The sequence below is a fragment of the Sceloporus occidentalis genome, unplaced genomic scaffold (assembly GCF_023333645.1).
Source record: "Sceloporus occidentalis isolate IW3139 unplaced genomic scaffold, rSceOcc1.0.p SCAF_9, whole genome shotgun sequence".
Classification (NCBI taxonomy): domain Eukaryota; kingdom Metazoa; phylum Chordata; class Lepidosauria; order Squamata; family Phrynosomatidae; genus Sceloporus; species Sceloporus occidentalis.
Window position 1 is genome coordinate 1,453,398 of NW_028316989.1, and position 14,739 is coordinate 1,468,136.

The following is a 14,739-nucleotide window of genomic DNA, read 5'->3' on the forward strand; positions in this document are numbered from 1 at the left end:
AAAGGTGCCTGTGCCATAAGATCCTTTGGTGCACTAAATATGAATATCAGGCAACCTTTGAAGGAAGGAAGAGGAGGAGTGAAAGGAGGGTTTTGCTGGAAGGTGTTTCAAAACACAAACAGCAACAAAGGGCCCAAACACACACTGCAGAACAATAATAACAGCCCAGTTTGAGGCCGCTTTAACTGCCCTGGCTCAGGGCTAGGGAATCCTGGGAGTTGTAGTTCTATTGTGGTGCCTGAGCTCTCTCTGGCAGAAGAGGCTCAAGGTCTCACTGGACAAGTTCCCAGAATCCCCTGGGCAGTTAAAGCGGTTTCAAACTGGATTATCATTTCTGCAGCCTGTTTGGGACCAAAGTGTCTCACACAGAACTCCAGTTCCCAGAATCCCCAGCACTGAGCCAGGCCTCTAAAGGTCCACATAGCCACACACTCCCTTAAATCGACTTTGTACCTGTTTTCTTTTCTTTTCTCCCCTCCATGTGTGTATATATATATATATATATATATATAAGCAACCCCACCCCTTTTTGGGCGACCTTTCGTAACTGCGGCTAAACTAGGGCCTGTGTTTGTAGCCTACAGAGAATGGAATAACTGTGATTTACAGATATCAGTGAAAACTGTTACTGTGATTTTAAAATACCTGTGATTCAAAACTGTGATTTCTGTGATCTGTACACTATGTTGGAGCTCAGTAGCAGAATGAATCACAGTCACTGAAAAAGTAGCAGTTCTGTGAAAATCAGAGTTTGGAGCTCAAGAGCAGAATGCGTGGCTGCATCCACACTGCAGAAATAATCCAGTTTCAATCACTTTCAGTGCCATGGGATTTGTAGTTTGTTGTGGCACCAGAGCTTGTTGTCAGGGAAGCCTAATGTCTCACTCACAAAACTACAGTTTCCAGAATTCCATAGATAGCACTGAGCCATGGCATTTAAAGTGGTGCCAAACTGGATTATTTCTGCAGTGTGGATGCAGCCACAGTCACTGAAAAAGTAGCAGTTCTGTGATTCTATTCCATTCTCCAGCCTATGGATAGTGATACCCTCCTCCTCCTCCTCTATGGAATCCTGGGATTTGCAGTTCGCACCAGAGAGAGAGAGAGAAGGAGAAATGTGTGAGAGGACTACATTTCCCAGGATTCCCTAGCATTGAGCCAGGGCGGCTGAAGCGGTGCCAAAGTGCATTAATGAATGAAGAGTCCAAAGGGAGGAGGAATGGATGCTGCTGAGGGCCTGAGGAGGGCCGAGTGAGGAGGGGGCTCTGTCATGGCGCCTCCCTCAGCGGCGGCGGCGGCGGCGGCCATCTTGTGAGGAGGGGCGGCCCTGCCTCCTCCTCCTCCTCCTCCTCCTGGGCCTGCCTTCCTCCTCCTCCTCCTCCTCCATGCCGCGGCCGGGGCTCCTGGTCGCCCGGGCTGCAGCCTTCTCCGCCTCAGACGCTGCCGCCGCCGCCACGGAGCACGAGGCCGAAGCGCCCGACGGAAGAAGGCCCTCCGCCGCCGCCGCCGCCATTTCCCCTCTTGGTTCCTAGCCATGGCTGCAGGTGAGGAGGAGGATCCTAAGGATGAGGATCTGAAGGACCTTAGCGGGAATAGCGGGGCATGGAGGGTCCTCCTCTCCCCTCGGGAGCCTTGGCTGCCCCTCTGCAGCAGCTCCGCACCTGGAAAGAAGCAAGCCAGGAAGGGCGCCTGGCCCCCCCGCAGCCATCAGGCAGCAGGGCTTGGCTTAGACCTAGCTCTGGGGCTCTGTGGAGATAGATAGATGTGTGTACACATATACAAATATATACCTATCTATATATATATGTGTGTGTCTCTCTCGAACGAACGAACGAACGAAGATTCAGGAAGGACTCAGCCTGATATTATATATATATATATATATATATATATATACATACATATACATATTTATCTCTCTCTGTGTATACATATGTATCTGTGTGTGTATCAAATATATACATATTTATCTCTCTATATATATGCAAATATATATGTGTGTTTCTGTATATATATATATATATATATGCAAATGTATACATATTTATATAAATATATCTGTATATATATAAATGTATGATATGTACATATTTATATCTCTGTGTGTGTACATATATAAAATATATACATATGTTTGTGTAATATGAATACAAATATATACATATATATGTGTGTGTGTTTATGTGTATATATACATGTATATATATGTGTGTGTGTATGTGTATGTGTGTGTGTGTATATATATATATATATATATATGTAAGTGTGTGTGTCTATGTCTTGGGTATGAATTTGCAGGACCTGAGCAGCGCAGTGGAGCATAGAGAGTCTTTGACAGGTTTGCCATGGGTCAAGATCCACAACAACAACAACAGCAATATTTATTATTATTATTATTATTATTATTATTATTATTATATCCCACCCTTCTCCCAATATAGGGACTCCAGATGGTGTGTGTGTGTGTGTGTGTGTGTGTGTGTGTGTGTGTATATATATATATATAGCCTTCTGGTGGGGGGAGAGGACCCCCGCCAGGTGAGTGTCCTCTGGGCCAGGTGGAAAAGGGTCAGCCATGACTGAGGAGGAGGAGGAGGAGGAGGAGGAGGACCCTCGCCATACAGCCGACTGAAGCCTTACAAAAGCTGCTGCTGCCTCAAAGGTGCTGCAAGGTCTCTCTACGGACTGATTCCACAGACTAACACACACACAACACTTACATAATCTCCTGAGAAGCCTCCCTTTCCATCCCTCCAGCATCCTCTCCTCCTCCCCCCCAACAGCCCTATATCTTTGTAAGCAAAAAGGAAGAACCCCCCCCCCCCCAGGTTTCCAAAAAGGGGCTGTATCAGTCTCTTTCCTTATAGAAGATCATGGGGAGAAGGGAGGAAAAGGGGGCTCAGGAGGGAAAGACCACCAGCAGCAGCAGCAGCAGCAGCCTTGGAGCCTAACTCCATCCATCCTGCCAAAGGGAAAGAGAGGGCCTAATACACTTATTTCTCTCCTCTTCCATGTCTTAGCCTTTCTCTCTCTTCCCAGCATCATCTGTTTGTCTGTCTATCCATCTGTATCTATCTGTCTGACTATCTATCATCTGTCAATATCTTTCTCTCTCATCTATCTATCCTCATTTCCCCCTCTCCATGTTTTAACCTTCCTTCCTATTCCTAGCATCATCTCTATCATCTGTCAATATCTATATATCTATCCACCCACCCATCTATCAATCACCTGCCAATAGCTGTCTACCCATCTGTCTGTCTGTCTATCTATCTATTTATCATCTCTCTCTCTCATCTATCTATCCTCATTTCCCCTCTCTCCATATTTTACCCTTCTTCCCTATTCTCAGAACCATCCTTCAATCAAGTCTGTCTGTCTATCTACTCTCTCTCTCTCTCTCTCATCCATCATTCCTCCTCTCCCTATTTTAGCCTTCCTCCCTCTTCCCATCATAATTTCTCCCCCTCTCCTATCTATCTATCTATCTATCTATCTATCTATCTGATTTCCCCCTCTCCATATCTTAGCCTCCCCCCTTCCCAGAACCACCCCCCTCTCTCTCTGTCATCTATCTATCTATCTATCTATCTATCTATCTATCTATCTCATGATTTCCCCCTCTCCATATCTTGGCCTCCCCACTTCCCAGAACCACCTCTATCTATCTATCTATCTATCTATCTATCTATCTATCTATCTGATTTCCCCTCCATATCTTAGCCTCCCCCTTCCCAGAACCATCTCTCTCTCTCTCTCTCTCTCTGTCATCTATCTATCTATCTATCTATCTATCTATCTATCTATCTATCTCATGATTTCCCCCTCTCCATATCTTGGCCTCCCCACTTCCCAGAACCACCTCTCTCTCTCTATCATCTATCTATCTATCTATCTATCTATCTATCTATCTATCTATCTGCAATGACCCCACTTACTCCCAAATACTTAGGGGTGTCTCTGTGTACGGAGGGGCAAAACAGCTCCTTTGCTGCTCTCTGCTTCCAGGAGTCCCCCTCTGTCCTCCATTCCCTCCCCTCATCTTTTCTTGCCTTTTTGGGGAGTATGTATCATTTTCTCTCCTCCTTTTTGAATGTAGGTCTCTTGCTTCCTCCCTGCTGCCCTGGGTCAAATGGTGTGCTTCCTTTGCTTTGTGTCCTTTGCACACTCCCTTCTTCCAAATACAACATAAATTGAGGGGGGCATTTTTACTGTCCTTTGGGTGGGCTTTATGGACCGTCAGGTGCAGTGCTGCAGGTGCTTCTCTTGCCCAGCTGTCACACCCCTCTCCGGATCTTCTTCTTCCCGGTGTGTCTTGGGGTGAGTGGTTTCCGTACATGGGAATACCCTCCTTCCCTCCGGTTGCCTTTTCTTCTCCTCTTCCCACGGATCAGATGCCATTCCCTCCTCTGCTCCCGGTGCCATGATCAGGGCAGCCTCCAGACCCACGGAGAGATATAAATAGAGATATATTTCCCTCTCATGGCGTGTCATATCCTTTCCGACAATATTTTCTGAGATAAGCAGATCCTTCGCTCGCTCGCCTTTCTTCTGACTTCCCTCCCCGCGATGTATAATTCTAGCTTTCTACTTTTAGCCACTCATGTCTTACACCCACAAGCACTTTGGGTCTATGCCGTTCATTATTAACGTTAACTCAGTGTCCCTGTATTTTAATAATGAGCTAAAACTGGCATCTCCTTTGAAAAAACCAAAACTGATCATTTTAACATCAACTCATGGATGCATTCCCCTCCTGTGATCCACCCTCCAGTTTCTCTGAGCATATATATGTATGTTACCTTGACCGTCTGATACATGTCTTGATAGCCTCTGATCAATGTCCTTTGCTCCCACGTTGTTTGTCTGTTAGTAGCATTTGGGCCGTTCCTTGGCTGATACAGGACTAAAAATCTAGTTTAACAACAGCAGGATTTTGACTTCCAAGTTGGCCATTGACAAGGGTAAGGGTATTGAAATGGGTTAGTGTGTTGGGAAACACAAAATGTGTCCCTACACACAGGAGAGCCTTTGGTGGGTGTGACGCCTCTGGTTCACTTGTGCATCCATTTTTCTTTGAAACAAAATGGGGGACAGGCATGTAAAGCTTGTAAATCAATTGAAGAATTGAGATTATTTCGCTCACAGTCATGGATGCCTTTCTCTGTCCGGTGCTTTTATCACGAGGCTGACGTGAAATTAATGCTGTTTTTCTTTCCCTCATCCCAGCATGTATTTCCTGTACACTTAAATAATCTTATCGGAGGAGAAGGAACTAAATTGGATCTCATTCAGAAATTGGCATAATTAAAGTCTCGGCTTGAATGTAATTCCTAAAAACTGAATGATATAGATACAGTTCTGTTGGTGTCGCTTCATTGAAACAATTGCTCCTAAGAGGCAATATACACACAGACAGGAATGCATATGTTCATTTGTTATCTTTTCGTTTTGCAACTCACATAGTAATTCCCTGCTCTTCAAAGATAAGCGCTTAACACAGCCTTGATCTGCTCCTAAGGCTTTCTTTTGCTTATGGCATCATAGTGAGGCAAGTAACTGATACAGAGGATATAAGGAGACTCTACGCAAGGTCTTTTGATAGGAACAAAATCCTGAGGCTAATGTAAAGCAGAGTAGGCAAGTCTGTAGTAAACATTCCTACTCTCTTCTTTAAACTGCTTTTTAAAGGATAGCAATTGAGGTTCCTTAAATGCATTGATATACAGGTCTTTCAGTGCAGGGCTAACCTGTGCTCTCATGTTCCAGAATGGCTATTTCATTGCTGTAGTATTCTCGCCTGGCAGTTCTTGAGCAGGTTTTTTTGTTCTATCTTTGCTAAATGCTGAGCCCCCTCCAGAAAAGCAAAGGCTGAAACAATAATCTGGGCTTGAATTTGCCTGGGATGACTGCAGTAATTCCTTCCCTTGTCAGAAACAATTGCATCCTCTTCCAAGGGAGCCAGATCTTCTCTGGTCAAAAGAGTTTTAGTTGTTGTTGTGAGCTGGCTTCAAGCTGACCTCGACTTATGAGGACCCACAATAATACTACGCAAGGCGGAGGATAGAAGAAGGGGAGGAACACTCAAGTGTGCCACAAGATCTCTTTATATGCTACATACTACATACTATAGTATTTGTTGGCCGCAGGGCTGGGGAGTAGTAGTGATTTTGGGGTTACTCCTTGTCCTACTCCTGAGTAAGATATTTTTTCTTAATGTTACTCCTACTCCTGTAAAAACCTCTTACTCCTTACTCCTTGTTCTTACTCCCCAACCCTGGGAGAAAGCCCTGATTGTTTTGCAAGGCTGGTGTGTGTGTGTAAGTGTCTCTCTTTGCCTCCCAGTCCCTTCCCCAGTGCAATGTAATAAAACTGTTTTTTGGTGTTTGTATATACCATATAATATATTTTGCTACTCCTTATCCCTACTCCAAAACCTCTTAATCCTTTACTCCTTACTCCTACTCCCCAGTCCTGGTTGGCAGTCTCTCATCCAGGTACTAACCAGGGTTGACCCTGCTTAGCTTCCAAGATCAGGTGGGATCTAGTGCCTTGAAGGTATTTAGAGGCAGCAGAGCAAATATCAGTAGAGTTGAAGCAGCTAACTAGTCCTTGGGAATTAACCAAGGCTCATTGGACACTTGGTGGGTCATGTCCTGCTGCACCTTGAAGCCCAACTAGTTTGTTTGTTGACAGTGTTGCTTTAGACTCATTTTTCTGAATGATCCTTTCCAGCAATACACAATGTGCAAAGAAAGAAAGAAAGGATTTTGGCCTTGTTAGGTCTGGCAATGACTAGCCTTGGCCTTAATGGCCTTGGCTGGAGAGCGGGGTATAAATAAATTATTATTATTATTATTATTAATCTAGCTGGTTAATTCCAATTATAGTAGACCAATTGAGCCTTGAAGTAACACATGGGTAAATCCTATTGATTTAATAGGTCTACTCCAGTCAGGATTAACTGTAGGATTCAGGCCATAGTGGGCAGGAAGATGAAGCAATGTATGCAAGCTGCAGAAAAGAGATTCCACTTCAACGTTAGGAAGAACTTCCTGAGAGTAAGGGCTGTTCAACAGTGGAACAAACTCCCTCAAAGTGTAGTGGAGTCTCCTTCCTTAGAGGTCTTCAAACAGAGGCTGGATGGCCATCTGTCAATGGGGATGCTTTGATTGTGATTTCCTGCATGGCAGAATGGGGTTGGACTGGATCAGGGCCCTTGCGGTCTTTTCCAACTCTATGATTCTATGACTTCCAATAATCCTTAAAACAAACTCAGTTTCGTAGCTGTTGAAGAAACATTTTGTTTCTTCTTATTGAGACAGTATATTTTGCAATCAACAGTGGCATTTGGTTTAACCATATATAAACAAAGGGATTTCCCAAGAAAAAAGGCAAGGAAGGGTGATGCTTGGATTTGTCTTTTCAACTCTAACTCAAAAGAATATAGAGGTACTACCTTAATGACAGCAATGAGTGCTCACCTTCGTATGCGCTCTTTAATGGCTATTGAAGGATGACAGTATTTACCAGAGTTTAGTACCAAATACTCAGAGCCTCTTGTCCCAATTTGTTCTTTCCTTTTGCCTAATAATGCCCAGTTGTAACTTCATTTAAACTGAATCCCAGGAGCATCACAAGCCATTGTAAGGTCTTCGGCATGTTGTTTTCAGCCAAAACCACTCTTCTCTTTGAATGCGTTTGGGCAAGGATTGATAGTGCCTAATAAAGAATCTGTGATGGAAAAACAAATGCTCACCAAGTTGATATATACTTTTTCTTCTCCTCAGAATCTGTGGGAAGACAATACTCACAATCAGCCTAAATATGGGAATATCCATCATGATGCAGTGAAAGGTAGGAATAAGATAAAAATGTTGGACACAGCCTTCAAAGCCAGGATGGGACATGGTTGCAATGCAACCATGGCTGGGTACAGACAGGCCTTGTGGCACATCTTGATGACATGCTAGGGTTGCCTTGGGGCATCGCTTACAGATGCTCTGCAACCCTAGCACGTCTTCCATACATCAAAATGGCGGTGCCCTGTACAGGTGGGCGCCACCGTTTTGATGCGACGGACGCCTAGCGACTGCACATTGTGGCATCATAATGATGTCACGAGTGCGCCATTGGTGCACTGGAGCGTCATTATGGCGCCGCAAAAAGAACCCGCTTTTTGCAGGTTCTTTTTGCTCTGCGAGGAAGCCGCACGGTTTGTCTGCTGCAGCTTCCTTTCGGAGCAAACCAGGGCGCCGGCAGACCGTCCTTTTTGGGCGTTCTGTACCAGGCCCATGTCTGGGTCAGAAAATCTCTCCAATTTTGGTAAAATATTTATAAAAACCCAGTCCAGTGATTTTGTGCTGAAACTGCAAAGTTGCAAGGACATTTACAGCAGTAAAGTTCATCTAGCCGCAGATTATTCTGACATTGCTCAGTTTACCCAATCGATCAATAGAGGCTTGTTAGGTTAAAAATTCCCCTAGTATGTTAACATGGCAACACAAATGGATCTGACGTTTCTAGTTTGGACTTTTGCGTCTTTGCTTCAGTTTCAGTTCCTAGTTTATCCTGACTTATTGTTGGGCCATTATGGTGTCTTAAATAATAATTTCCCAGGCCTTTGGCTTTCCCAGAGGTTGCATAAGTGTGGTCCCTAGTCCAGCCCATCGTTTTGCAAGCGCACAGACAATCCTCTCTCATTCTGTTGACTTAGTGAATCTGGTGGAAATTGACAGTTGCAGAGTGGATGATCTCCACTGTGATCTCAAGGCTCAAGCCTCTTGTGCAGCTGGTTGTATAACTGGGGTCCCACATACCCATATTTGCAGACAAATACAATGTGGTCGGATGTGTCAGTTGGCTAATCTTTTGCCCATGTTTTATTTATTAGATTTATACTTCACCTTTCTCTGAGTATCTTCCGCAGCCTTTCCCCAGCCTAGCTAAAAGATGGGTTTACAGAATCGGTTGAATTTAATTACAGAGATCTATAACATGCTTATAATTTGCCTATTTGGATGTGAGTCAAATACTGAAATTGGCATGTGCCTTTTGAAATATGCAAATACTGACAATGCTGTGTTAATTCAAATGTGCCATCTCAAAATGAAGTTCCTTGGCTTCTTAAGTAGGTTTCCGCATTGCAGACACCACTGAACACATCCTCCAGTGATGCTTTGAAATGCTTTTTGTACATTCAAGACGTCGTATAAAAACAATGTAAATTCTTTGATTCAAACCTGAAGCGTGATGATTCCTCAGCAAGTTAACTAGTTAATTGGTCCAAACCTACTTGGAATGGCTTCAGCCCCGGCTTTGCTCCGGTTAGCCAAATAATCTGCTGTTCCAGTGCCCCAAAGTGATCTTGCGAGCGTGGGTCTCTTTTAAACTGGATTAAATTGGATACAGATTAAAATCTTCCTCCTGGCAAGCACTTTGTATAGCATTATATCAGATGGGCATGAACTACATTTTGATACACTACTCATGAGCTTTAAATAGTTTTCATTGTAAATTGGAATGTAGCTCCATATATCTTACTGTATATTTGAAAACTTTATATTATTATTATTATTATTATTATAATCTACGTGTAGGTTGAATAACAGTGTATAAAAACACAATGCAAAATAAAGAAAAACGTCAGCCTTTCCTGCAGGATGGGCTTGGTTTTAATTCAAAACGATATATGTATAATTACCCTGGAAACAAAGCTAATACTGTATAAGTAATTGTTTTATATCAACTTTTCTGTTTTTTGTAATTCATGCCTTTTCTGAACAGGAATGCATACTGTGTGACTGCTGTAGCAATTACTGATTTGCAGCTATTGGTTTGCCTTTATTCTATCTAGGAACATATTCTGGTCATGCAGCCATTTGCTTTTTGCACTACACAGCGATAGGCTTGGTCTGGATGTGTCTCCTTTCTGTGATGAGGTTCTTTGGTTGTCATTTGAGACCAGGCTGTTCTTGTAAAAGGTGGCGGCAGGCTGTAGTGGTCAGAAACTAACACAAACCATGATTTAGTGTCTGAAATGTGTGTGTTTCTTCTCCTGTTTGAAAGGGGTGTGACTAAACAATGGGAGAATGTCTAGTTTTGTTTTAACTTCAAGTCTCTGAGATGCCAATATGAATCAGTTCCTGGCCTGGCTTGTATGCATCTGCTGCACTCTGGTTATTGGTGTGAAGACCTCCAAGGCTGCCTTTTGATGAGAAGAACTGAATTGTGGCTCTCCTTGTATAAATGATTCATGCTTATCTGTTGGGGAGTATTTAGTTATCTATCTGTTGTTTGGAAGAGCTGAAGATCTTTCAGTCTAGCTTTATATACAAGGACTGTTTGTTAAGTTTGTTTTGTTATTTGATTAACTTTCTGTATGATTTACCCGAGAGCAATCTCATCAGTCTTACAGGGAACACATGGAAGTGGGCATATTAGATGCTTAATGGATACTCAAAATATATTTGTATTCAGGTTGTCTTTCCTCAGATCTCTGTTTCTAACAATATCTGATATCTTTCTCCCACTATTTAGCCTTTTTTTGCCCATTACATGATTATCATATATGAGAAGATATAACCTACTGAATGTGAATGTGGAAAAGCTGCAATTAAAAAACAAACAAACAAACATGTTTTCTCCCTGAGAGGGCACCTCTCTAGGAATCTCTAGGTCCTCCAGCGCAACTCTGTGGTCAACATCTGCCAGAAGCTGACCATAGAATTGCACCAGAGGACCAACAAATTCCTAGAGAAGTGTTCTTGCTAGGAATGTCCAGGTCCTCCAACCTGACTTCTGGTGGACTTTGATCATAGAGTCATGTTGGAGGACCTAGAGATTCCTAGCGAGAACAAATTAACCAAATCCGTGAATAATCAAACCCGCAAAAGTCAAAACGTCAAATGTGGAAGGATGACTGTATCTCTAGTATGGCCATGCTGCTAGATCTCAGGTGCTATACTCACGAAATGGTCTTTGCGGTAGTGGGTCACCCTCTCATTAAAATAATCTGAATGATGGCGCCAAGCTTCTTAACAGTAGTAGAATAAGACTCAAATCAGCAGCGAGAGGATAGGTTTAGAAAGCAGCTTGGCTCCGGAAGGGATAGCTATAAATTACACTTACTGGATTCTGCCAGAGAGAGATTTATACTGATCTTCCATTCTTACTTCGTTCCACCCATCACTGCTCTCCTCTTTCAAATGTAAATGTATTCGGAAGCACAGGCGTAAATCTGGCAGTATTTATGAGTACCAATAACGCACTTATAAACTGTGTACAAGCCCCGGTGAAAAGAACAGGTGTTGTGCAAGGGCCTGATGGAGCTCATGCATCACGTTTATTTCTGCGTAATTTGCTCAGGAAGACTTCCTAGTGAATTGTGTGTGTCTCAGATCTGTGTCACCTGTATTACTTACCTTCGACGGTCGCCAAAATCCTCCGCTTGAGGCAGCTATCTTATTTTTATCTCGCAGTTCAGGGCTGCCCTTGTTGCAGGCCAAGCTTGCTGGAGTTGATCAAATGAAGGGAGATCTGTTATGCAAGCTCTTTCGTGACTATTTTGACTAAGAGACGCTCAGTCTCAAATCTGAGTTGTATAAGAAGAAAACACAAGTCGCACATTTCTTTTTTCATTTTTGGGGTATGTGTGTGTCTGTGTGTGTCTTGCTTTGGTTAAGCAAGATGCCTGTCCTTCCTTGAAGGGTGGAGGGCTTGCATAATCTTTCTGCAATGGGTCAGTGGCTCTGGCCTCAGTTTGAAAAGGTCTGATGTTTGTTCTTAGCCCCCCCCCCCCCAGGACAGAATCAGGGCTGCATGGTTCCCTCCCGATCAAGATCATTCTGGATGCATCCTTCATTGCTTCTGATAATTTGTGGCATCGAGGGGGGAAAAACCTAAGGCAGAAAGCCAGGCAGCTTATAGATGCTTGCATCCAAAGCCATGTTTGACCTTGGCAAAAGATAATGAATGGGTTCTGCTTGGAGCTCTTGCTTCAGCTACGGCTAAAAATGGACAACCATTGTGCAAGAGCGATGCCAGGTCAGACTCGGCAGAGGATGTTTAACATAGGCTTTGGGGGGATCTGCCAAATTCTGGGGAACCTGCGGTGCTTTTTTCAAGCTTTCTGCCTCAGATCTGTCACTTGATTCCCACTAGATTTCCTAGATTCCACGCAGACGCTTGTTTCCCCTCTCCGCCCTTCATTAAACTGAGCTTTCCTTTTAGCTTCACCTCTGCACACAGAAGTGACCAGCCAGCAGGTTGCTATGGTACTCCACCTTGCATTTAAACATAAGAAGGGCCCCACGTAATCTGAGCAAAGGTCCATCTAATCTAGCACCCTGGAAGAGCCAAGTGGGAGCTAAAACCCAGTAATCTGGCATATACCCCTTTCCACTGAGTTTGGCAGCTGGCATCTTGGCAGGGAAAGACACCTGGGTAGATCTGTAAGCAAAGTGATCTTGTAGCACCTTTGAGACTAACCGTGGAAAAGATGTTTTATCATAAGCTTTTGTAACTTGGTCTGCTTCCTCAGATGCAGGTAGACCTGTGCGATCCAACTTAGATGCTGTTGAGTGTTAATAGCTTTGGTGGCTGTTTTTCCAGGGTACGTTTCAACTTGTTCAGCCTGAAGATAAGGAATGGATTCATGGAGAGATGAGGCCAACTGCTTCAGTACTCAACTCTTTTCCCATCTTGGTTAAGAAGAGCGTTTAGAAGTGGACTGCTTGAGTAGTTAGCGGAAGTGATCATTAATAAATCCAACAAAACTCTACCACAACCCTAACACTTGAAGCACTGGAGGTCTTAGACTTGACTATGAATAGGCAATGGAAGGCGAACGGGAAGAGATGGGAATCCTCCATGGGGTGCACAGCCAACTTTGTTAACCAGCTTTGTTCTCTTGTTAAGCACCCTGAAAATGGATCGATAGGACTGGTCAGGTCAGAGTTGTGCTCTTTATAGTATAGAAAGTCTTTCTAAGCACCTGTGTAAATAGCGCATGGAGTTCAAGGGTGTGTAAACAGGAAGCAACTTTTGCACCTAAAAGATAATCTGAACTGAAAATTCAGTGCCTCCTAAGTGAGCCTTCTGCCTTGTATGAGTTGCTTTCTCATTATAAAACTTTATCATGTTTTACTATCTGTAATTATTTATCCACATTTTACAATTATAACCTACTATGAGGTAGAATAAATATGGGGATACCTTCCTTTTCTCTGATTTCAGAATCATAGGTCTGTGTTGTGGCCTGAAACCTGGCTGGACAAGTTCCAGCGACTGAAGAATATGTCTTTGTGGGCGTTATGTATTGCTTACTATGCTGTCATAAATCAAGTTGTAAATCTTATATATGTGTGTGTATCTTCAAAGTTATGGTGGCAGGTATTCTTTTGTGCGTTGGAACAGGGCAAAGGAATAAGGGGCCTCCAGTGGTTGTGTGCCTTTGGCTTTTCTAATGGCTGAATGAGAATCTTTCATCACGATGCCATTCTCCTAAAATGTAATTTGCATTCATTATGGCGCCGGCCCTGTATAATTATATGCTCAAGGGAATATGGAACCGACAACAAATTAAGTTCTCTTTGAGATGTTGATCTGGGAAGATGTGAGCACTTAGTTGTCTTGGTGTATTTTTCCCGAAAAAATGGAAGTTGGACGCAAGTCTGCGTACATGACTAAAATATGTTTACGCTACGGGTTAAATTCTCGAGTGGCGTGCTTTGGACAAGAAGTAAACAAATGGAGGGCTGTGTTTGTTCGGATTGTTCCCTGACGTTTTTGGCCTGTTTTGTGTGGTGCTCATTATCCTTGGATACTTTAAATGTGTCTCTCGTTTGAAAGTAAGTAAAACATCACGTACCCATAGAGACGCTTTCTCTCCCCTCCCCTGTTTCAGAGTTAAGATAATTGAAAGTTTGGTCCAGTCTGTTTGGTAAGAATGGTGAGTCTTGGGTGGGAGGCTAATGCCCATAACCCCTCCATTAAAATAAAACCAAATCCTTCCCATCTCTTGCATGTCCTAAAAAAGAAAAAAGAAACCATTCGAACGTGTTTTATATCGTCTGTGTTGAAAAACTTGCCCGAAAAACGTACCCTTGTCTCTTTAGTTTGGATGCACTCATTTGTCTCTCCAGCAGCAGAACTTCTTGCACCAAGGTTTTCAAAGTGCTTTTGTTTCCAAAAGTTAATGGATATGGATAGATCTTTCCATGATCAATCAAGGGTGAACATTCTTCACCTCCAATGATCACTTTGTTCTTTATTTTGTCTAGTGGATATATAACGTAGGGAGAAGCGCAGATGGAAGCTAGGTGGCACTATTGGATTGGATAGTTGGCCTTTAGAAGTCAAGGTTCAAACATGATTAAAAAAACAACAACGAAAACCCTCAATTAAAATCTGTGGATGCTCAAATAAAACTGAGCTGTCTCATTCTGTTACCATACCGAGATGAACACTGAGTCGCCTACAAAGGTTAGTGCTCCTTTTCCATTATTGCCGCCTTCGACAGAGAAGGTCAGTCTCAAAGCTTGCAAGACCTAGTTTGTTTTTCCCTTGAACCCTGAGAGCCTCTACCTTATAAGTGCTACCCAAAAAAGCTTTTTTCCTACAGTTGCCCTCCTCATTCACAGAATTTTTGGGGTTCCATCAGCTGCTGTTGTGTGCCTTCAAGTTGTTTCTGACTTATGGCGAACCTAAGGGGTTTTTCTTGGCAAGATTTGTTCAGAG

At 43.2% G+C, this 14,739-nt stretch overlaps 1 protein-coding gene across 2 annotated transcripts in view; it reads left to right on the forward strand.

The window, feature by feature from the left end:
- The first annotated feature begins 1,370 nt into the window (after window positions 1–1,370).
- The window catches only part of LOC149306680 (solute carrier family 23 member 2), a 54,378-nt gene continuing 41,009 nt past the window's right edge, over window positions 1,371–14,739 (forward strand). Inside the window, exons 1-2 of one of the 2 annotated variants that reach the window (XM_089539149.1) lie at window positions 1,371–1,544; window positions 7,791–7,857. The gene's annotated coding sequence lies outside the window, so the exon portion shown is untranslated. The remainder of the gene's footprint in view (window positions 1,545–7,790; window positions 7,858–14,739) is intronic. The other variant, XM_089539150.1, reaches the window with a different exon arrangement.